General features: G+C 42.0%; 1 protein-coding gene and 1 pseudogene across 4 annotated transcripts in view; both read right to left on the bottom strand.

Annotated features, from left to right (window-relative positions):
• The window catches only part of CPNE4 (copine 4), a 335017-nt gene that overhangs the window by 187045 nt on the left and 123452 nt on the right, over positions 1 to 24520 (bottom strand). The gene's annotated exons all lie outside the window — the stretch shown is intronic.
• LOC125631696 (small ribosomal subunit protein uS19 pseudogene) lies at positions 8560 to 9032 on the bottom strand (annotated as a pseudogene).

Raw genomic sequence — 24520 nt, 5'->3', positions numbered from 1 at the left:
AGAAAAACTGGAAGTGGAAACACATGAACAGACAGAAGAAGAGACTTGCTCAAGGCCACAGAGCAGGCTAGTGGCAGATCCAGAATTAGAATCCAGGTCTCCGGACTCCCCAGTCCTGTGCCCTATCTACTGGACTACACTTCCTACTGGATACCGTCATATTTGATGATGGATAACTAGTGCAAGGCAACCAGCTTTTCTGGGGCATCTCTTTGTGCTTGAGGAGGACATGTAGATGTCTTGGGGAGTTGATAGATAAGTTGGAGCGGGGTTAGAGATCACCCAGAAGATAAGTGGAGCTAAGGAGCACAGGCTGAAGCTTGAAGTGGCTAGAGACTTAAAGAAAAGCAAGGCCAACACCAGTGTCCTTGTGAGGCCAGAGAAAACAGAACAGACCAAAAGGAAGGAAGCAACCCAGAGAAGAATGGAAGGTCCCCGTGTATGGATGAGCAGGTGGCAATGAGTGAGGGAATGTCTCTGGACCCCACCATGGAACCCAAGACAGGATCTGGTTGTAAGTAGAGCTGGGCAGAATGTTTTTTTGGTCAAAATTTGCTGATTCATCTTCACGGAAATGTTCTGTAGAAGCTGTTTGATTACAACAAAGTTTCTTGCCAGGTTGACTGCTTGTCTGCTCAGCAGCTCTGGTGGGCTGATGGGGAGCCAAGAGCCTGAGAGCTCGAACTCCTCAGCAGCCTGGGCTCCAGGTCACTGGTCCTGGGGCGGACCACCAAGCAGACTATGCCAGAGCCAGGGCTCCATTCCCTTTCACACTGAATTTGCAATGGGGAGGGTGTGTCATTCAGAATTAAACCAAATTTCAAAATATGGAAATCCTCTGCAAAATGGATTTACCTTTCTCCCCCCAGCTCTGGCTGTAAGGTAGAGTTATGGGCCATTCTGGAACACAGACTTCTGTCTTGACTGGATTATACTGAACACTGTGCTATCATCTCATGAGTTAGACTATACTAGGAACACCCAAAGATCTTCCTTTATTGGTCAGCTCAGACTCACATTGAAGACACATGAAAGCCATGTCTCCCCCTTCGGAAAGAGTTCTCTCATTATCCGTAGTATAATTTTATATGAATTACTATGTTAATAAGCTAAGATCCCAATTTAAAAGCATGCTTATGGGGGGAGAGGGGGGAGGGATGAAGAAATCAACCCCATTATAATACCTAGCACTCCTACACCATCTTTCACCCAAGGATCTCAAAGCCCTTTAAAAATATTAATCAGCTAAAACAGGATTTATTTTTGCATTTACATGAACAAAACTGATAAGAAATGAGCAAATTCTGATGCGATTTTAATTGCATTGATATACAATAAAAAGCATGTTTTGGGCAGAAAGTGCTACACAGATACTTACTGGTTTAAATATTAACTACAACTATCCTCACTAAAGCTGCTAATGTGTTTACACATTTTAATTTCTTCCATACATTTGCTTCCTGAAAGCATGTCAGAAACTAATGACAACTTTCAAGTTGGCTAGATTTCATTTTCTTGAATACAGACAAGTGGGGTTTAATTTGAAATCCGACATCACTATAAAATATTAAAATCGGAACACAGTGGTTTTACAGTTTATCTTCAGCCAAGTGACTGAAGTGAACTTGTACAAAAGCGGGCCAGTTAGCTGAAAAAGAATGATGAGTCAAAATCATATCAACATGTTGATACATTCTAAATCATCACCATACTAACAGAAAACAGCATTAAGGCTAATCAAATCAAGGAGTTAAATTAAAAACTATAAAGCTACCTAAAAAATAAAATGAGATATGCTAAGCAGCACTGAAGGATCATCTATTCAAAGTAAAACACGTTTTGAAAATAGGTTTACTCTAGCTGGGTGAAGAAACTTCCTCCTCGTGTCTGAAGGAGGAAGGGAAACTTGAGAGCAGCGGACAATTACCAAGAGGTAGAACAAAAGAAGCAGGTGACCCCAGCAGAAGTTGACAACGGGACTCACGGGGGAAAGTGGGAGAAGAGTGACATTTTGCACCAGATTAAGATGAGGGAAGCTGCTGCAGCAGCAGGCTAGCAAGGGGTTGGAGGACCTTGCCTGCCTGCCTGACGGGACATAGATGGTCCCTCAAGGATTCCCACGGGAAGGGTGAGCTAGTGAGGGACATTGTGTTTAGGATGTTTTATTGTCTTGGGTGATTGTACTATCCTGCGCTTCAAATGTTAAATATAAAGAGCATAAAGTTGAAAAAACTGTACATTCTTTGTAAATAAACAGGATTGCATCAAAGAAATACCTCACAACATCAACAATTTCTCCACCTAGTGGAAACAACCTGGTTTGGCTAATTGCTCAGGTCAAAAAGGGTAACAATATTATATTGATTTTTATATTATATATTTTGGATTATGAACCCAGAGCTGCACCAGCAGCATATGGTGCAGCGTACTCTCGGGTGTCCGGCTACCACTGAGAAAGCTGGGAGGAAGGGGACTGGCCAAATCAGTTACACAAGCACCTGTCCATACCACAAAAAACAATGTTTCAAACTGGCTACAGGGAGGCAAACCGGAAGCCTGAGTCTCTGGCAGGGGCAAAATACAGTTAGCTACTGATTATTTTAACCTTGGGCTGTGTGGATAACAATCATGTCTGGAAGCAATCGTGACATGAACTAGTTATAAACTCCGAGAAGAGCTGTAGTATGGATGGAGCCTTAGTGGCTTCACCTCTTCAGACCGTTGAAGGCATCAGTGATCCTTCCTAGAGCTCTGGATAGAGCACAATAGCTGCCATTATTGTCCGAGCACTACTGCACAATTACTGCACTGCATCAACAGCTACCAACAAAACCTTACCATTGCCTCTAGTCACACTTGTATATAATGTACAATAACTTCCTGAAGTTTCCTCTCCTCAGCGCACTTGCACAGCATCCAAGACTAGGAGAAAGCTATCGGACATTTTGACAGGTGTTATAATAAAAACAGATAAAACCCACAAGGGAGAAATGTAATGGTCATGCTGCTACTATTCTAACTCCTCGCAGAGCGTTAACATGAATCAGAGCACAAACAGAGGCTTTTGTGCATGTTACTGCCATGTCCACTGCCGCAGCAAAGCAACAGGGCCTGAAAGGCAACAGCGTGTTAGTGCGGCTTGTGACAGCCACAGAAAATTGGTGATAATGCTACAGCCCTGACAGCACAAGAGCAAAGCCTCACTCTCTGTACCACCTCCTCCATTGTCCAAACTGGTACAGGACCAGGAGGTAAAGATAATGAGAATTAATGAACTTCCAACAGACGTCACACTCACCAGGCGAGATTCTGATTTCAGTTACACTAGTGTAAATCTGGAGGAACTCCTTTAACTCCAGATTTACACTGATGTAATCCAAGTCAGAATCTGGCCCTCCGACCTCAGATGAATTCCAGCTAACATCCTCTTCCAATGTTGGGTAGGAAAGCAGAGAATCTGTTGGAAACAAGGAGAAAATTGGCGATAGTCTGTGGAGGAAGATTGGAGAATCTCTTTCTTTCGCTTCTCTCTTATGGGGAATTAGCAAAACCAGCTGGCTGATGCTAGCTGGCAAATGCTATTTCAAACCCCTGTGGGCCAGGCACTATATTTTTGAAACACCGTCTTTATCAAATGCCAGTTGCTAGGTCAGGTGAGAGAACCATGAAAGTGCAAATCCACAGACACAGCCAGGTTTTCCACTCCCTTCCCCCGCCACATTCCTCTTTATTGCTGTAATTTTCCCCGCCCTTCAGGCTCAATGCTTGTAAAAAACACAGAAGAGCTAGCTCCAGCCAGACATATTCAAGTTACTAACACCACATACTAATACACTTGTTAAAATGTCCACATTAAATAAGATGAACAGTATTTTGGGGCGGGGGGAGGAGGGGAGAATAATACTAAATCAGGGGGCCCTTGAGATGCTCGGGGCCCTAAACAATTGTTTAGTTTCCTTATGCTTAGCACCACCACCAACCTTTAACGTGATTGGTAAGTGAGAAGTTTAGACTTCCAAATCCCACTGGCAACTTTAGTTCTCTTTCTGACCAAAAGCTATCGGTCTATCTAAAATCTGTATAGTCTCCATCACCTTAGCTTCTGAGAACCTAATTAGCTGACCTATTAATTTTAAAAGTGGCAAAGTTAAAGGATGATCTCTCCCTATATTCTAAACACACTAATTTTATATTCAAATATAAAATCACAGAAAATTAGCATAATCCAGATGTGCTATTGTCTAAATTCCCAACCCAGGGGAAAACAGACCTTAAAGTACAATTGCTAAAGAAGGGTGACCTTACCAACTGCAGTAACTGGAAAGAAATCACATTACTCTCAATGCCTGGAAGCATCATGCGCAACATTATCCCAGAATGTATCAAGAAAAAAACAGATTTCCAATTTAGAGAGGAACAAGGAGGTTTTAGACCACCGAGATTACATGAAAACCATATTGTTGTTCTCAGACATATTATAGAACAAAGTGTGGAGTGGCAAGAGCCCATTGTGACACATTTTATTGATTTCCAGAAGGCTTTTGACAGTGTATGCAGAAACAGTCTTTTGAAAATTATGGCATACCAAGAAATACGAAGAAAAATAATTAGAATCATCAAGGATCTATATGCTAATGCCAGATGTGCCATCAGAGATGGTGACAACATCAGCCAATGGTTTGCAGAGACAACTAAAGGCAAGCAAACAACTTTCATAAACTTGAAAAGATTTGGAAAAATAGCATGAGTGGCACGGATACTAAAACGTGAACATTTTACACCAGCATCATGTCTGTCTTTTATGGAGCAGCGTCATGGAAATCTATAACAGAAATTGTTAAGAAGATGAACTCATTCTGAAGTAAATGCTTGCAAAAGATTTTCTGAATTCATCTAAAATAATTTATTTCAACATCAGAAATTTTAAGGAGAGCAAACCAACCTAATGCATCAAACATGGTAAGATGATGATGATGGACATATTTGGGACATGCTTTAAGGATGTTACCAACATGACTTCCATAGCAAGTGATAATAGGGACACGACCTGGAAAAAGAAAAAGAGGGCAAACCTAGAGAAACATTATGCAGAACAATAGAGAAAGAAGTCAAATCCATTGACATGACACTCAGAAGCCTGAACAGACCAGCACAAGACTGAAATAAATGGTAGAAACTGGTGGCCGCCCTATGCACCTGGGGGTGCAGGAAGATAAAGAAAGAAGAAAAGATTGTCCAAATTCTGTCCTTTGATGTACAGGCATGGGTAATGTAGATCTCATTAACTTGAAGAGATACACATCAATGGACAGAATTTGAAAGACTGAGTGTGGACAGATAGAAAAAGTTCAGACATTCATGAAATCCCTGCCTTTGTTTATTCACTATTATGACTTTTAATATAAAAAATGATAGTACAGCTTATCATTATTAGGAAGGGGAACACACTGCTGATGGCAGAAAATTCACCAGAGATTTCAAATCTCATCATTCCTAGTTAATTACAGCAATACTCAATCCCTTTGGTTTTCACAAAATCTCTCCATGGGCAATGTTTATCAAACGGATTCAAATAATTTACTTCAGTTTTGTCTAGAACTGTTTCCAGCTTATCTCCACCAAATCCCTGGATGAATTTGATATTAACATTACCAGTAGAATGTTATACAGACAGTACATGGCAATCAAAGAAAGAATAGTTTCTAAAATAACCATTTTCTTTTTTAAAAAAAACTAAAAATGTCTTATCAGCTGAGATAAAAAGGGTAAGGGACCACATTCTCCACTTGACATACATGTGTAAGTCCCATTAATGCCAATGGGAGACAACCGTATTTATACTGAGGGGGAAACAGACTCATCATCGACTTGCTCTTGTACCACTGAGGTCAATAGGCACTTTGCTATAAACTTCAATGGCAGAAGATCAGATCCTATTTGCATAAGATAGTTATGTGCAAAAGTACTGCAATCATCAGGACATTTGTTAAAAATCTTCACTTTAATTTAAGATCGTGTTTCAAAACAAAACTAAAATGAAAGCCATGACTAATCAGAACTATTTTGGCTGTATCTTCTGGGATAGTTTCACAGAGTAAGATGAAGAGCCAGATCAGGCAATTCTTTAAGGTATGTCTATACTGCAATTTAAGCCCAGGGTTCGTGGGACTCAAGCAGGACCGGCTCCAGGCACCAGCAGAGCAAGCATGTGCGTGGGGCGGCACAATGCCAGGGGCGGCATTTCAGTCTAGAGCCTCAAGTCAGCTGACTCATATTAGGGAACCCCGGGCTTGAGCATCTACATTATATTTTATGGGTTATTACTGACCTGAGCTGCTGCTGTTGGCCAGGTCGGGTGGGGTGGAGGGAGGCTTCCATTTTCAATAGAGAGGGTTGCAGATTGTTGGGATAGAGAGGATCAAGGAAGTTGTCCCATGGAATTGTGGGATACTTGTGGATGACTCCAAGGACTTGAGTCAAGTGGGGCTGTGGCCACACTGCAAAGAAATAGGGCTCGGACCCTGGGTCCTGGCTTCACTCAAACTCAGACCCTCCAGCCCTGCAGGGTTCTGGGCCTGTGGGTCCAAGCTCTGGGTCAGTGCAGTTGCAGTGTAGATATGCTTTCCTAAATTGGAGACTTACTTATTAGATGAATAGCTTTCAGTGCCAGGTCTGATTATAAACTACTCATTAAATTAAAGGTTTCAGGACTGTAAAGCTTTGCAGAACTAGCAAATATACAATAACTTACTTGCAGAACTGCGAGTCAAATACCCAACTGACATAAATCAAGCTGAAAATCTGGACCTGAGAGCTCTGATACCTAGGTCTAGGTATTAGAACTACTTTGGGACAGTGTCTCTATTGCAAGAGACCACCCAGTGTGCACCAGCAGTGAGGCTCCCCCACTAACAGCTGAAATCACTGAGAGCTATGTTCGGTGGTGAGCCCTGAAGACATCTTGGCAAGTGGCGGGCTGACAGAGAGGGCCAGAGCAGAGCCCCGCAGAGGCGTGGCAATCGGCTGGCGGGGCAACGAGAGAGTGCCCAAGCAGCAGAGCGTGTAAGGTGCCTCCTTACCCCCCCTTCCACCCAGGGTGGGAGGTGAACTCTGCGGATGAACCTTTTGGATGCACTGGCCAAGGACAGCAACTGTGAGTGGGGTGCAGAGAAGGGACAGGAGGTTAAAGGGACTTTTGGGTTGCTGGACTTAAGACCCTGAGGGGAAAAGGACACTGCCCAACATTCTTGGGGGTGGGTCTTTTGCTCATGGTTTATGTTTATGAACCCTAGTTGTGGTGTTTTCCCAATTTAATGCTGAGTTACTTCCCTCCTTTTATTAAGTTTTTGCTACACTCAGACTCTGTGCTTGCAAGAGGGGAAGTATTGCCTCTTAGAGGTGCCCAGAGGGTGGTATGTAATTGTCCCAGGTCACTGGGTGGGGGCTCAAGATGGTTTTGTGTTGTATTGTTGAAAAGGAACCCCTAGACACTGAACCCAGCCCTTGTTGCTGCTGGCTCCACCTGGCAGAAGGTTTACACATATATACATATATAGGAATATTTTTAAAGGATGGACAATTTCAGTTCTGTTAAATGTAAGTGACCATAACACAAACCAGTTCAGCTAAGATAGATTAATTTTAAAACTACACACTTTGTTAAACACACTATGGAAACAATTTAACACCTAAAAAAGTGTTATAGAAAGATATGCATGCATCAGACCCATTCCAGTCCCAAATGTATGTATAGACTTTATTAAAAAAAGGGATATTTTCTCCCTGAGGAACGCCAAACACAGTTCTTCATGAATATGTATAATTAGATGTTCTCTGTGAGTGAGAAGTAGTAATTAATTCAGTGTTAAACATCACAACCTATTACTTGAACTCCATGGCAACCAACATTGCCAAAAGAGAAAATGAATTTTCAAAGCCTATTTTTAAATTATTACATTTATACATTTTCCAAAATTTCAAAGCAGGCTTGCACTATTTTTAGACAAAGACAATAGAAATTAACTTTTTCAAGTGATAAGGAATAAGCTCATTAATGAGGGAGGTTATAATTTTTTTGACACAAAAGAATGACTTGATGGCAGGTGAACTAAGACTTCTATGAGATTGGGGTTATTTTTTTTGAAGGTACAGAACTGAAAATGTAAGACAAAAGGTGACTGATATGTACAGTTGTCTCAATGTGATAAGCAAAGCACTCTGAGAAGCATATTTTCAAAGTATGCCTCATGGTTTCAACCACATGCCTATCACTGGCTTTTAGATGCGATTGGACCACCAGAGAACATTCTGAAATTCTGCACTTTAATAGTTTGTTTAATGATTTTTTTCCCCTGTATCATCTGGTACTTATCCACACTCAAAACGGTATGTGGAAATGTTACTTTCACTGCATTCCATTAAGGACAGGTGCAAGCTGTAGAACGTTGATACAGATTTCAAATCGACTTTGGTTCAGGGATGTTCAGAGCGGACAACCTTATTTTTCATGGAATATGAAAGTTCATTATTTGCATCGGATTCTTAGCTAAACAAACTCAAAGGGAAACATTTCCCCGAAGCATCATTTACTTCAGAGGAATGAACCTAGATGAGTGGGTGGCACTGATACCAGGTCTGCCGTGTTTCACTGGCTTGTAAGTGATGGACAACTCACCCAGGTAGTGGCCAATCATCTCGGGCTTGATTTCCACCTGGTTGAAGGTTTTGTCGTTGTATACGCCAACAATGCTGCTCACCATCTCGGGGAGGATGATCATGTCGTGCAGGTGAGTTTTGACTACCTCTGGCTTCTCCATGGGAGGGGCCTCCTTCTTGGCCTTGCGAAGGCGCTTCAGTAGGGAATGCTGCGTACGACGCAGGCCGCCGTTCAGACGCCTGCGCTGGTGAGCACTGTACAGCTGCATCAGCTGCTCGTAGGACATATCAAGGAGCTGATCCAGATCAACACCTCTGTAGGTGAATTTCCTAAAGGTCTGTTTCTTCTTCTGTTCGACTTCCGCCATCTTGGCCGCGTCTCCTTCCGAATAGACGCGGCCAAGATGGTGGAAGCTAAACAGAAGAACAAACTCAAAGGGAGCCTCTTATCTTGATAACGCAGTAGGATTTATATGGGCTGCTCCCACTATTGTTAATCCATGCAATGATCAAAGAATAAAACCCATTGTGTCTCTCTCTTCACAAGAAAGCTGTGGCCTACTCTTTGACAATACCGAGGTTGCAAGACTATTTTGGTTCTCTTAATATGTAGTAAGTGGGGGCTCAGTGCTTCCCGCTCTTTATATGGACAGAGTCAAGCAAAAACCGGCAAAAAAAGGGCAAGGTACCGAATCCCCTGCTACATTCTCCCTCTCTCCCTAGAGTCAACAGAAGAAGCCCTCTCACACGATTACAATGGAGTTAAGGCATACTGGGGAAAGTGAAGCCGCTCTTCATGGCAGGATCTTCTAAAGACCTAGCGGAATCCACTTGAAACTTAATGTTGCTCCAAGCTCCACATCTACTAGCCCCCTCAAAGAGGTAGGTGGCAAAACCTGTGGCAGCATGGGAGGCTAAGGGTGCATCATAGAGAGGCCCACAGGGGCCTCACACCCCATGCAGATGTTTCTAGAGCAACAGGAGGATAAAACATAAGCTCCACAAAGATTCCAGGCTACTCTAACCCCCACCCCAACCCCCGCACTCCACCCTCAAGAAGGCATATTTTCTCCTGTACTTCTCATTACAAAATTCTGAGGGTTTATCTGAGTAGGTTTTTATACCATGAAGAATATAGCTGGTCTATGTTACATTAAACCTACTGAAGAAAATAATTACATTAAGGAAACCTTCAGCATAAGGATGAAACAAATAACTACTTATGCTAAACAATCTGTTCCACCTTATATTTAGCTATGACACTGAGTACCTTTCCCAGACCTGAAGAAGAGCTCTGTGTAAGCTAGAAAGCTTGTCTCTCTCACCAACAGAAGCTGGTTCAATAAAAGATATTACCTCACCCACCTTGTCTCTCTAATATCCTGGGACCAACACGGCTACAACACTGCAAAAAACAAATACAGGACATTTAGGGGAATTAACACAGCCAAAATGTCATACTCTTTCAGGATATAACTTCCTCAAGTAATTGTTGTGTACAAATATTTTTGCATATTGTTTGTAGTGCTGATCTTGGGAACTAAGAAACATTGGTTAACTCTGCAAAGAATTCCAAAATAACCCTTTTAGTTGAAAACTACTATTCAGTTCAGAACTCTGAAATGGTAGAATCGTCCCTGTAAGTTTTCATTAAGACTAAGCTGCAGGCAATTAATTTTTTTAGAAATAGTAAAGGTCAGATGTAAATCCAGAGTTAGGGCACTGAAGTCAATGGATTTACTCCACATTTAATATCAGTGTAAATGGGATCAGAATTTAGCCCTCTATATTGCACTGAAAACAGTCACAAATCAGGCTGAGCAATGGAATCACCATGGCGCTATAAACAAATGCAAAAATAACTTCACTTCTCAAGACAATTATTATAATGTTACTATCTTAAAAAGACTTATAATTGGAAGCCAAGAAGCTGTCATAATAGAAGAAACAAGTAAAGTAGAAATGATTTGTCAGCAGAACTCTGGATTAGGTCAAGCCTTAAAGATGCAATCAAACCTTTTCAGATACGAGATCCAGTTACTGCAGTGCATTATATGGCTGGATGCAAGAAAGCTGGGGTTATTTGAGTAACATCGCTCACCCTCTCCAGTAGCCAGTGGGATGAGTTATGTGAAAATAGAAGGAGGAGACAGAGCATCAGTAAGGAGAAAGCAATAGGAACCCTACTAGTAGGTTGTAATTTTGAGAGGCAGTATCAGGCAGTAAGGTGCAAATTAATGAAGAGTGGTGATTGCAGCTGTGGAGAGAAAGTCCAGACAAAAGACAGGGGCCTGGAGGAGAAGAGACTGCTTGAAATAGGAAGAAAAGGCGTGAGCACAGGAGTAATGGCCTTAAAGTGAGTAGAGGACCAAGGAACTGATTAGAGTGTCTGGCAGATGAGAAAGACGCAACAGAGCTGGGGATAGATACAGAGAAATGGTCCTTGGCAAGGAAAGAAAAACAGAAAGACACATGCTCAGCTGCAGGGCGAGAAAGCATTTCTGAGGCAATCGACTCTGGGTGATCTGTTCAGACAAGAGGCCCTTATTAAACAACAAAAAAACCTCACAATATTCCACTGTCATTGTCCAAAACACTGTAGTAGCTTTTACACCACCTTATAAATCAGAGACATTTTATGCCTCAAAATGTGAACTGTATTCACTGCCTGCTGAGCAATTTCCCTTGAAGGAAAAGTGCCTTCTACGAAGAATCTAAATTCTAGTACATTTAATACCACACCAAAATTCTCTCTCTTTAGACTGGAGAACTCAACTGGATCCTAATTCAGGAAAGCACTTAGTGCAATTTAAGTACATGCCTGAGTGCTTTCCTGAATGGAGGGGAAGGGGGGAGATCTTTATCACAGCCTGACACAAGCACGGGGTGAGAGACAGTGCTTATCTTTTACTCAGAGCTGAGACCTGATCCAGCAATCCATGTGCCTTTGTAACTCCTTGTGAAGTCAGCAGTTGTGGGCGCACCCAGGGATTGCCACATTACGGTCTAATTAAAAGCAGGTAGAAAAGCTTCCTCTGACATGGACAAAAGGTGAGTGTCCGAATGAACCAAATGCTCAGCCACCAGGGAGCACTGAACTAGAGATTCTGCTTTCTACAAGAGTGTCGTGTAATGAAAATAGCACCATGACTCCAATACAAGCTGAATATATTAGTGATCAAAAAAAGTCCATCACGCCCCCAAAAAGTATTTTTTTTTTATTTTGAGGCAAGTTAATATTGTATTTCTGTTCTTTTTTATAACTTCTTGTCTGAGAAGGTTTAAATGTTAAAATTTCCCCCTGCCTGCATCAGCCATTTTCTCTGAGAAAGGAAAGAGATCAGACATTAATTGGCCCATTCCTATGAAGACAAGTGACTGAGGTTCCCCAGCAGGATACTGGATGTGATGAGGAAGCGTGGGGCTAGCTGAGGTTTCTGTCAACTTGCCTGTCAAGCAGATCTAAGAATAACAGGAGTTGCTGCAATTAGCCACTTATTTGCATTCAATTTAAAAGTGAGACTTCATAAACAAAGTCCTGTCAGCAAATATTTAAAATGTTTATCAGAATTCCTTTTTCTGATGAGAAGCAGTTCAAGAAAATTGGGTTAGAAGTTAGCTACTTTATGGCCTAATGAAATAACTGCTCATACTGTTCTGTAACTTTGCTGATACTATGGGACACCGATATTATTGACCTCCATAGCGCTATGACAATTTATACCAGCTGAGGATTGGCCCCTGCATAGGCTCGATGGCAAAGAATTCTCCAGTGTCTTTCAGAGAGTAAACAGACAGAGATAAACTTCTCAGCCCAGATTTTTAACGGTGTTAGCTACACTCAGCGTTGCAGGGTCTAACTGCTTTAGGCACTTGGCAGCCTAAATCCCATTGACTGTCAATGAGATTTTTGACTCCTCAGTGCCTAAATCACTTTTGAAAATGAGACTTTGGTGTTGCAAATCTTACAAAGGGGGGGAAAAGACAAAAATACTAAACCATGGAAAGGACGATAAGTAACTTCCTTCCAAAGAGAAAAAAATGATCATAAACAGGGAAGGATTATTTTGTTCCAAATCTGAGCTTGAGAGGAGGTGGCTCTGCTAGCACCAAGAACTGGGGAAGAGGCGATGGAGGAGAAGTAGCACCTCTGCAAGTACCTGGCATGAGGGAAGGGGCAAGAGGCTCTGTCAGCGTGGAGCAGAAGATGGTGAAAGGGGGCGAGAGGTGGCTCTTCTCATCACCTGGAAGAGGAGAGAAGCCTGCTCGCTGACACCTGCTGGAGTAAAAGCAGGAGGCAACAGCTCCCCGGTTGCAGTGGGCTTACCCTAGATGGCCCTGCTGGACATAGGGTGACCAGATAGCAACTGTGAAAAAATGGGACAGGAGGTGAGGGGTAATAGACGCCTATAGAAGAAAAAGTCCCCAAAAACAGGACTGTCCCTTTAAAAACAGGACACCTGGTCACCATAGCTGGACAGCACCCAGGAATTACCAAACTAGGACAGGAGCAGAGTTGTGGGGTGCAGGCTCATCCACCTTCCTGGAGATTGTGGAGTCAAACGTGGGCGGGCAGGTATATGTGATGCAGTGTGTGGCATGATGGTGTCAGTGCAGGATTTGCTACTCTGGTGCATGTTCTCACAGCAGCAGCAGACAGGTGAAATGCCCCAGGGCATCTTCCTCACCTGCAACCTCTTCCGCTGCATCCTGGAGCCTTTAAACGAAAAATGTATGGCCAGCCAAAGAGTTTTAGTGGATTTTGTAGCCTTCTACTTAAAGTTGCCTATCCTGCCATATAAGTACTTACAAAATGTGTGAGATGCTTGTTCATTTATGCTATTTGTGCCACAATCAGCATTTCTTTGCTTTTATAATAAATATTTTATGATAGTTTATATAGAATAGAATACACTTATAGAGGTTACCATTAAAAAGTCAGCATTTGTCAAGCCTGCTAAAATACCACATTTATCAGCTATCCTTAGAGCAGAAAGTTATTGTTTCTGTTAGACAACGTTGTTGATTTTTCAATGTCAGTCACCTTGGCTATTCAAATACTGAGACCCTAAAATACAAAACACTAAACAAGTGAACAATATGACATAAAGAGATTTCATGACAATTTATTATCCAAGATCTCTCTCACTTATCATTAGTGATTCTGCCATCTGGGTAAAAGATCAATGAAACCAAAATTGCCTACAAACGAAAAGAAAAACCCTTAAACCAAGAAGAGGAAACAAGTCCAGATTCTAGCACCACTCTGTGGCCAGTACATGAGTGGTAGGCATAGTAGTATGAGCCTACATCAAGTTACTGTACATGGGTTCAATCATGGTGATGCTAATGCTCAACTACTTTAATGTCTCCCTTGTTAATAATTCCACACTTGTGATCAGTTAGATATCTATGCTCACCTATGTCTCCTCCTAATTCCTAGTAAGAAATTCCCAACTACATAACAGATGCACAAGTGCACGATGGGATGAACATAAGTTCATAATGTCACTCTGTTACATGTGTTTTCTCATGGCCCGTGGGTTGGAACAGCTGTGATTTATGAGCAGTGTCTTTGACTAATAGTATGAGACACTACCAGGTCTATGACAATCACTTCCTCTTTAATAAATAGATTCTCCCTCTCTTTCAGATAGAGATTTGTATGTGTCTTATGGTATAATATGCCCAAACCTGTTTCATTAGTAATGAGTGGGTATGGCAATAATAATCTTTAAGAAAATATAACAAAACAATGCCATAGCAACAGGCCCGGCCCACAACATTTTGGCACCTGAGGCGAGGAGCTCGAATGACGCCCCAATGTCCCCTCACTTGGGCCAAAACTTTGAAAGGTCTCAATTCTGCCTTCTTCCTGTTCTACTCTTCTCATGGTACTGCTCTGCTACTTACCCCAATAAAGGAGAACTAACAACTTAAAATGCCTTGTTCAAAAATGTTAAGTAACACTTAACTTACATTTGCTGTTCAGGCATTTGAAAGTTTTCTTGTCTACATAGTAAACACTGACATTTTTATCTGTTTGAATAATCAAAGTGGTGTTTTCCGGGCCTTCTTGGTTGCAAAAATTTGAACTGCTTCCTGCTGAAGGTCCACAGTCTAGGCCAGCTCATGCTCTATTGAGATGGTTGCAAGGCCGACCAGCCTCTCCTGTGTCATTGTGGAGCGTAGATGCATTTTTATTAACTTCAGCTTGGAGAAGCTGCATTCTCCACTGGCAACTGTTACAGGAAGTAAAAAGAAAAGGAGCACTAGTGGCACCTTAGAGACTAACCAATTTATTTGAGCATAAGCTTTCGTGAGCTACAGCTCACTTCACTGGATGCATTCAGTGGAAAATACAGTGAGGAGATTTATATACACACAGAACATGAAAAAATGGGTGTTATCATACACACTGTAAGGAGAGTGATCACTTAAGATGAGCTATTACCAGCAGGAGAGCCGGGGGGGGGGGGGGGGAAGAAAACCTTTTGTAGTGATAATCAAGGTTGGCCATTTCCAGCAGTTAACAGGAACATCTGAGGAGCAGTGGCGGGGGGGGGGGGAATAAACATGGGGAAATAGTTTTACTTTTTGTAATGACACATCCATTCCCAGTCTCTATTCAAGCCTAAGTTAATTGTATCCAGTTTGCAAATTAATTCCAATTCAGCAGTCTCTCGTTGGAGTCTATTTTTGAAGTCTTTTTGTTTTAATATTGCGACCTTTAGGTCTGTAATCGAGTGACCAGAGAGACTGAAGTGTTCTCAGACTGGTTTATGAATGTTATAATTCTTGACATCTGATTTGTGTCCATTTATTCTTTTACGTAGAGACTGTCCAGTTTGACCAATGTACATGGCAGAGGGGCATTGCTGGCACAGAGGGGCATTCATGGCATATATCACATTGGTAGATGTGCAGGTGAACGAGCCTCTGATAGTGTGGCTATGTGATTAGGACCTATGATGGTGTCCCCTGAATAGATATGTGGGCACAGTTGGCAATGGGCTTTGTTGGAAGGATAGGTTCCTGGGTTAGTGGTTCTGTTGTGTGGTGTGTGGTTGCTGCTGAGTATTTGCTTCAGGTTGGGCGGCTGTCTGTAGGCAAGGACTGGCCTGTCTCCCAAGATTTGTGAGAGCGATGGGTCGTCCTTCAGGATAGGTTGTAGATCCTTGATGATGCATTGGAGAGGTTTTAGCTGGGGGCTGAAGGTGATGGCTAGTGGCGTTCTGTTATTATCTTTGTTGGGCCTGTCCTGTAGTAGGTGACTTCTGGGTACTCTTCTGGCTCTGTCAATTTGTTTCTTCACTTCAGCAGGTGGGTATTGTAGTTGTAAGAATGCTTGATAGAGATCTTATAGGTGTTTGTCTCTGTCTGAGTGGTTGGAGCAAATGCGGTTGTATCGTAGAGCTTGGCTGTAGACGATGGATCGTGTGGTGTGGTCTGGGTGAAAGCTGGAGGCATGTAGATAGGAATAGCGGTCAGTAGGTTTCTAGTATAGGGTGGTGTTTATGTGACCATCGCTTATTAGCGCCGTAGTGTCCAGGAAGTGGATCTCTTGTGTGGACTGGACCAGGCTGAGGTTGATGGTGGGATGGAAATTGTTGAAATCATGGTGGAATTCCTCAAGGACTTCTTTTCCATGGGTCCAGATGATGAAGATGTCGTCAATGTAGTGCAAGTAGAGTAGGGGCATTAGGGGACGAGAGCTGAGGAAGTATTGTTCTAAGTCACTATAAAAATGTTGGCATACTGTGGGGCCATGCGGGTACCCATAGCAGTGCCGCTGATTTGAAGGTATACATTGTCCCCAAATGTGAAATAGTTATGGGTGAGGACAAAGTCACAAAGTTCAGCCAGCAGGTTTGCCGTGACATTATCGGGGATACTGTTCCTGCCGGCTTGTAGTCCATCTTTGTGTGGAATGTTGGTGTAGAGGGCTTCTACATCCATAGTGGCCAGAATGATGTTTTCAGGAAGATCACCGATGGATTGTAGTTTCCTCAGGAAGCCAGTGGTGTCTCAAGGATAGCTGGGAGTGCTGGTAGAGTAGGGCCTAAGGAGGGAGTCTACATAGCCAGACAATCCTGCTGTCAGGGTGCCAATGCCTGAGATGATGGGGCGTCCAGGATTTCCAGGTTTATGGATCTTAGGTAGCAGATAGAATACCCCAGGTCGGGGTTCCAGGAGTGTGTCTGTGCGGATTTGTTCTTGTGCTTTTTCAGGGAGTTTCTTGAGCAAATGCTATAGTTTCTTTTGGTAACCCTCAGTGGGATCAGAGGGTAATGGCTTGTAGAAAGTGGTGCTGGAGAGCTGCCGAGCAGCCTCTTGTTCATATTCCGACCTATTCATCATGACGACAGCGCCTCCTTTGTCAGCACAGGAAGTGTTAGACGTATGCACAGAGCAACAAAAGCATTTGGAAAGAGGGTGGTCATCGTATTTGTGCACATATATTCCAGAACAGTCTTTGGAGCTGATCCTGCTGAAATGTATCTTGAAAGGACTTTCAGTTCATCACTAAATCACTCGCATCAATATTGCGCATGTCATCATGTGTCAACACTGTCTCTACTGCCCTGCATTGCTGGTGTAGGTCTTCTTCAGGTATAGTGAGGGGTTTTGAATATCATACAACATCCCAAATATACTGCTGTGATCCTTGAGCTGCATGAAATGTTCTTCAACTGACTGTATTGCACAATCTAGCACCTGGTTAAAGAATTCAACTTTGAATTGTTGTTTGGGGTATCTTATGGGATTATCCCATGCCTTGCAATCAAAATGTCTTCTTCTTCAGTGACTCTTGTATTCTTGAATGGGTGGGAAAATAGGTTCAGTGTGAAGTTCCTCTGCCAACTTCTGTGCACTCTTCAGAACATTTTGAAATCCTTCATCTGACCGGTAAGACTGTAGGTATGACTTTGCTTTGTCCAGTTGTTCCAATGCTCCAGATATATCAAGGTCAACACCTTGGAGTCTCTTGCTTACAACGGTTATTTCAAACAGTATGTCATGCCACAACACTAAGCCACATAGAAATTTAAAGTTATGTATGTTTCTGGTGATTCCATTTCCCTCTGCCACTGTTCTCCCACGAACAGTTCCTGTCATAGCATTATCTTCCATAATGGCAACTATGGCATCATCTATCTTCCCAATTTGGTGTTTGATAGGCTTTATCCCCTCCACTCGACTTTCTCATCGTGTGGCACTCAGTGGTTTCAGTGTCAGAGAAGATGTTCCCATATGTTGCTTCAAAAATTGCCCATCAATGAGTTGATGCAGAAAAAAATACATAGCTGCTTTGAATTACATTAAAAAATTCAGCAGCCTCACTAGAAGCTGATGCTGCATCACTGACCACCAAGTTCAATGAATGAGAACTGCATGGTTTAAAAAGAGCTCGAGAGTTTAACTCTCAGATCCATGTCTATACTACTCTGTTCTTTTCTCTCATGTTGGCACCATTATCGTAGCCCGGACCTCTCATGTCAGCTATCGCAATTCCCGTATCTTCCAGCTTTTTAAGAAGCACATTTCTCATACCAGCTCCTGTAGTATCATCAATGTCAATAAATTCCAGAAAATGCTCTTTGACAGTCACCATTGCAGGGGCATTTTCACTAGGTTCTATTGTTGTTACAAAATGCACCATTAAAGTCATTTGTTCCAAATGGCTGATGTCAGGTGTGCAGTCCAGAATAACAGAGTAATATCTTGCTGACTTCAGATCTGCCACAATCTTCTGTTTGACTTTTGTTGCCAGTATGATCTTATTTTGAATTGTTTTTCCAAGGTAGTAGGGTGTGTACATTTCTTGGGTGGTGACTCTTCTTAGATAATCCTGGAGAACAGCATCAAACTCAGCCATCAGCTCCACAATCTTAAGGAAGAAAAGGAGTACTTGTGGCACCTTAGAGACTAACCAATTTATTTGAGCATAAGCTTTCGTGAGCTACAGCTCACTTCATCAGATGCATACTGTGGAAAGTGTAGAAGATCTTTTTATACACACAAAGCATGAAAAAATACCTCCCCCCACCCCACTCTCCTGCTGGTAATAGTTTATCTAAAGTGATCACTCTCCTTACAATGTGTATGATAACCAAGTTGGGCCATTTCCAGCACAAATCCAGGTTTTAAGTTTCCATCGTTTGGCACATACAGCTGATCTGAAGTGCCACACAGTGCTAGGTTTTGGGCAGCAAGCATTCTCTCAATGGCAATGAGCCTTTTGAGAACATTTTGCCAGTAAAGAGACTCTGATGCAATCTTCTCTTGATGCTGATCATCTATGGTGACCTTTAACCTTAGTCTCGTCTCAAGCTCTTTCCACCTGTGGAATGCTCTCTGGTGATTTGCTGCCTTCTCATGGCATGTCAGATTTCTAGCCAGATTTTTCCAGTCCTTTGTTCCTGTAGAACCCAATGTGGCTGGATCATTAGACTGGAAGAGTTTGCAATAAAAATAGTATGCAGCATTCTGGGTTTTTGAGTACATAAGTCATGGCCTCTCCACTTTATCACCATTGGGGATTTCACGCCAGGTAATGCGTTGGATAGAAACTTCTATTTTCATTGTCTTTGGGAAACATGAAGTTTTTCACTTGCTGTGGCCCACGCAGTACAAGGAACTCCCTCAGGCTACTGCTCAACTGGGTCCACAGTCCTGGATCATCTAGATTTAAGGAACTAAACTCAGCAGCAGCTGTTCCTTGCACCTCCACCACACTCTTCTCTGATCTACAATTTTCTTCAGGAATGTGCATGGTTACATCCATTTGAGATGGAGATATGGATGCTGCAGTAGCTGCCAGGTCACCTGCACTCTGACTAACTGGAAGATCAGGCATCTCCTCACCACTCACATCCTCACTGGGGCCAGAAGGCTCACCATGAACATTCGTGTCTACGTATCTCAGGAGAGCTCCTTCCTGCTTAGATAGAAAAGCTTCCTTTGCTTTCTTTCTTTTTCTGAATGCTGCCCCAGAAAATGCTGTCCCAGAAAAAATGCATGTTTTCTTCTTTCACACATGACTGCTGTTCTGTTCCAGCTATAGTGGCTCTCAACACTCAGTTGAAGGGGACAAATAAGCAGACTGGTAGCAGGGCCTGAGTGAGGGAAGAGATCAGCGTTTTAGGGACCTCACCTGCTCCTACTAATTCAGTTGACTGCCTGTTCTCCTTAAGTGAGTTCAGGGAAGCAGCAGGAAACAGGAAGCTCCCTAAGAAGCCGGTGTTAATCAGTCCAGGCTCCTGGGGGTGCTAGAGAGGTACATAAGAGGCTCCTCCTCCTCTCTCTCCCTGCAGCTCCTGCTGCTTTCTGTTATTCCCTCTCACCTTTTCTCCTGCCTGCCTGTTATGTCTCTTGTGCCCTCCTTCCTCCAGCACAGCACTCCACCGTCTCTGTGTATCTAGAGCAGAGAGAATACATATGCACCAGCAGCAGACACAATTTTCTACACTCTGGGTCCTAGTGGCACCCCCCCTACACCTCCACCCACAGCCTGGCACCTGAGGCGGCCGCCTCAGTTCGCCTCATGGTAAGGTCAGCCCTGCATAGCAAACCAAAAGGAGGATATAGTTAGTTCAAATACACAATCAATAGCCATCAAGTGACTCAGATCCCTGGCTCTTAGAAAGCTGGGAATTCAACTCCCTTTCCCCCAAAAGCCACCTTGTCTCTGTCTGCTTGGCCATCATCAATCTCTGCAATTTGTGTTTACCCTTTCATAGGACTTTGCAAAGCATGACCTCCTGATAGTTGAGCTTTGAAGAGAGACCATCAATTGGAGTCTTAAGGTGGTCACATTTTATGACTCCTGCAGCCTGCAACTCCCTCTCTTTCTGTTCTATTTATGTTGTTTTGTCCCATCTCCGTCCTGAGGAAGTGTCCCCAGATAATCTGGGTGAAAACAGTTTATGGAGTTATGACACAGGTAGTGTAGGGTAAGGACAGGACAAGATTTGAAGAGTAAAAATCCTTAAATATCCTTTTGTAAATTAACAGAAACAGATGTTTTGCTCTAAATATGATTACATTCCATTAATCACAAGGGTTCTAAATTTTAATGCCTCTGCTCCTAGGGGTCCCAGATTTCCTAAATCAGTTTGAAGGCTTTTGTTTTAAAGGTTAATTTGAAATCTCCACTGCTGTTTAGAGTAATTTAGCAAGAGTGCCCAAAAGCAATAAGCCATTTTTGAAGTCAGCAAAAACGAAATTATTTGAACTTTCTCAGGGGATGAGAAATAAAAAACTAGCTTAAGTTTTAGCGTTCTCCATTAAATAGAAGCTATTCACTCATGGGATGAGATACGTAATAGAGTACCATCAATATTTTTACATAAAGTCTTCTTCAGGTTCTTTCCCTTCATTCTGACATACAGTGCTATACAGATTTGATATCAGGGTTGAAGAAATGTAGGTCATCTTAAAAAGAACAGCATGTATTTCAAAGTTTGGATAATTTGGTATTGATACATAAAATCAGTGAATCTAAAATGTGACTTCGATGTGAATCTTACAAAGGGGGGAAAAGACAAAAATACTAAACCATGGAAAGGACGATAAGTAACTTCCTTCCAAAGAGGAAAAACCAATCATAAACAGGGAAGGATTATTTTCCTGGCCCATTGCTCTGACTGTCCCTCCATGAATCCCTCCACTAGCTTTCCATTTTCTATTACATCTTGTCCCCAGCCTTCAAGGTGTGTGTCCTCACTCACACAACTCCACCCCTCCCTACTTATGTGTGTGCAATTTTTGATTGCATTTCCCAGCCCCTCTTTCATTCTGAGAGCAATGCTAGCTTTGAAAAGCCGTTTCTACACTACTCCCCCTCTTCTGCTTATTCACAGAACACCCACAATAAGTTAAAATGCAAAGCCACTACGGTCTCTCCTCTACAGGGCCCAGCTCCACTGTCATGCCAACAAAACAAAACAAAACCAGCTAACCAAATAATGGCTAGGTCAGCCAGCAGTCTGGAATAATTGATTTAATTTATTTATTTTCCAAAAAACACGATTATTTTGAACCACAAGGTTGTCAAACAGACAAACTGCTATCTTGTCATCCTTAGCTTTGTTCTTCCATTCCCCTTCCGTTTGTCACACACGTGTGTGTTTTGTTTCAAAAGTGGTCAAAAAAATTCAGATGAAAAGGATTTTCTTCAACAACTGACTTAAAAAATATGTCATGAGAATTCGTCAACGTAGTTGAAATTTTTTATTTTATTTTTCTACACAACATTCATGTATTTAAAAAAAAAATTACACTTTACAAAAAAAAGGTTTTCATACTTTTCCTTTGTTTGAAACAAGGTTTTCAGTAAAAGAAAAAATTTAATAACATTTTCAACATTTTATAATTCACAAAAATATTGAAAAATACCAAACATTTTAACACTTCCTAGCAAAAATAACTGTAATTTTTTCACAAAATAGGTTTATTTTTTAAAGCCAGCTCTGTAAATTACATGTAAGATATTGGGAGTAGGGATCATGTTTGCACAGCACCTCTCACTATAGGACCCTAATCCTGCTTGGGGACCTCTACGTGCACACCAATGCAAATAAATAACAGTTGGATATTTAGAGTTGGATATTTAGAGCAAATAAATAACAGTTGGATTTTTAGAGTTCAACTCAAGCTCTCTCTCCAGATTTGTGTTTCCTCCTCACACTGCTCAGCCCACAGTCTAGACCACCCTCACACCCCAGAATGTTTGGCCAGGGCAGCAGCCTCAGAAGCCTGTTTCCTCCTCTTTCATTCCCCCCATGCTCCACATTACTGGGCAAGGCTGGCTTTGGTTCCGATCTCCAGGGCAGAACATTAATCACTTCCTCACCTGGATTACTGTGGGGTTTTATGACCTAGTGAGATCCAAAAGTTGGTAGCAGCCTGCAGCATAACTGCATAAAATCAGTACAGTAGAACCTCAGAATTACAAACACTAGAGTTACAAACTGACCAGTCAACCACACACCTCATTTGGAACTGGAATTACGGAATCAAGCAACAGCAGAGACACACACCCCTCCCCTCCAAAAAGGCAAATACAACACAGTACTGAGTTAAACCTAAACTACTAAAAAAAATTAATGGAAAGTTTAAAAAAAAAAGATTTGACAAAGAAAGGAAACTGTTTCTGTGTTTGTCCCATTTAAATTAAGATGGTAAAAAGCAGCATTTTTCTTCTGCGTAGTAACATTTCAAAGCTGTATTAAGTCAAAATGTTCACTTGTAAACTTTTGAAAGAACAATGATCATATTTTGTTCAGAGTTACGAACAGCCTTCATTCCCAAGGTGTTTGGAACTCTGAGCTTCTACCGTAGGTCCTGGAATTACGGGTGCAGGGAATGCTGCCACACCCCCTAGCTTCCATTATATACAGGGTTTACAATTTGGTTGTGTGGCTCTCAGCACCCCCACTATACAATTTTTTCCAGAACCCCTGGGGTGCTACTGTATTTAGAAAGAGAAGACAACATATGAGGAAGCTTTTATCCTATTCAAAGTTAAATTTAAAACATGGCTCTGGACAGAGAAAAGTAACTTCAAGAAAACCTCAATAACTACTTGCAGTATCCAATGCACAATTATGAGGGCTTATATCCTCTGTAGTCTTCAGCCACTGCAGAGTGACAATTACACACACTTGTTCAGATATGGCATTCCATCCAGTAGAGACCCATGACATACAACATAGGGGAGGGTCACAGGAGACATACCTATATACTGATGTGCTAAGTGTGCATGTAACAATAAAAGTAACAGCAATCTTTATGTAGACTCTAGAGCTTTGCTATTTTCCTCAAGCCAGGTCAACTTTAAGCATAGTCAGAAACCTTGAGTTGAATGAGCCAGCTGTTACAACTTTAGGATGGTCCTAAAATTGGTAAGTGATGAGGTTATTCTTTATTTGTATTGTAGTAGTGCCTAGAGGCCCTGATCCAGAATGGGTGCAAGGCTATCAACAGGGATATATCAATGAGAAGCTACCTGATCTAAAGAGGTATAGATTATAAGATGAGACACAATATGTAGATGCAACAAGCTGATGGGGCAAACTACAAGGTAACAGTGAGATGACAAACGCTAAATTCTGCTGGGCTGCTGTGCACTCTACCATAGCCTTCAAAAATGAATTAAATACCAGAACTGAGTTATGATGTTTAATCAAGCAGCCATCCAACAACGGATGATGACATGAAGAGATGGGGGAACCACAGTTTAGCAAAGAGCTCACTTTTCCAGCTGCTAAATCATATTTAAAACCGCTGAAAATACACAAATGCTTTCCTCATATTACTTTTCCTTTTAAGCAATTGCTGTACTTGTCACAGGGGTGTTATGTAGCACAAATGTGAGAGGAAAAGATCAGCAGATTCATGGATAAGAGGGCAGACAAGTCAATTGTCTATTAAGATGTAACCCACACTATGAAAAATTTTGAAAACACCTGCCATAATGTATTCGAATTCATCTGAAATTAACTTGCTACAAATTTCAAAAATCCCTTTTACTCAGAACAAAAACATTTTAAATAGGGGGTGAATATTTTTACTTCAGAAGTTTTGCCTGGGTTCAGGAGGAGGAAAAATCAAAATGACATTCTGCTCCCTGATAAGAAAAGGCAGCTCCCAATACGAATTGGAAGTTGTGGAATTAGGAGGCTCTCTACTGCCTGCCCTGCTTCCCCTTACTTTTGCTTTTGGAAATCAGAGACATCTAATAATAGCGGGCAAGGTAGATAATGTAATCCTCATATTGCCTCCACAGATACATAAGCTTCCAGGCTTTCCAATGTCAGCACTTTTTGTACAGAAAGCACAGTGTTTTGTCAGGAGAGCT

The sequence above is a fragment of the Caretta caretta genome, chromosome 2, assembly GCF_965140235.1.
Source record: "Caretta caretta isolate rCarCar2 chromosome 2, rCarCar1.hap1, whole genome shotgun sequence".
Classification (NCBI taxonomy): Eukaryota; Metazoa; Chordata; order Testudines; family Cheloniidae; genus Caretta; species Caretta caretta.
Note: the sequence above shows the minus strand (reverse complement) of the source record. Positions and strands in the feature narration are given on the sequence as shown.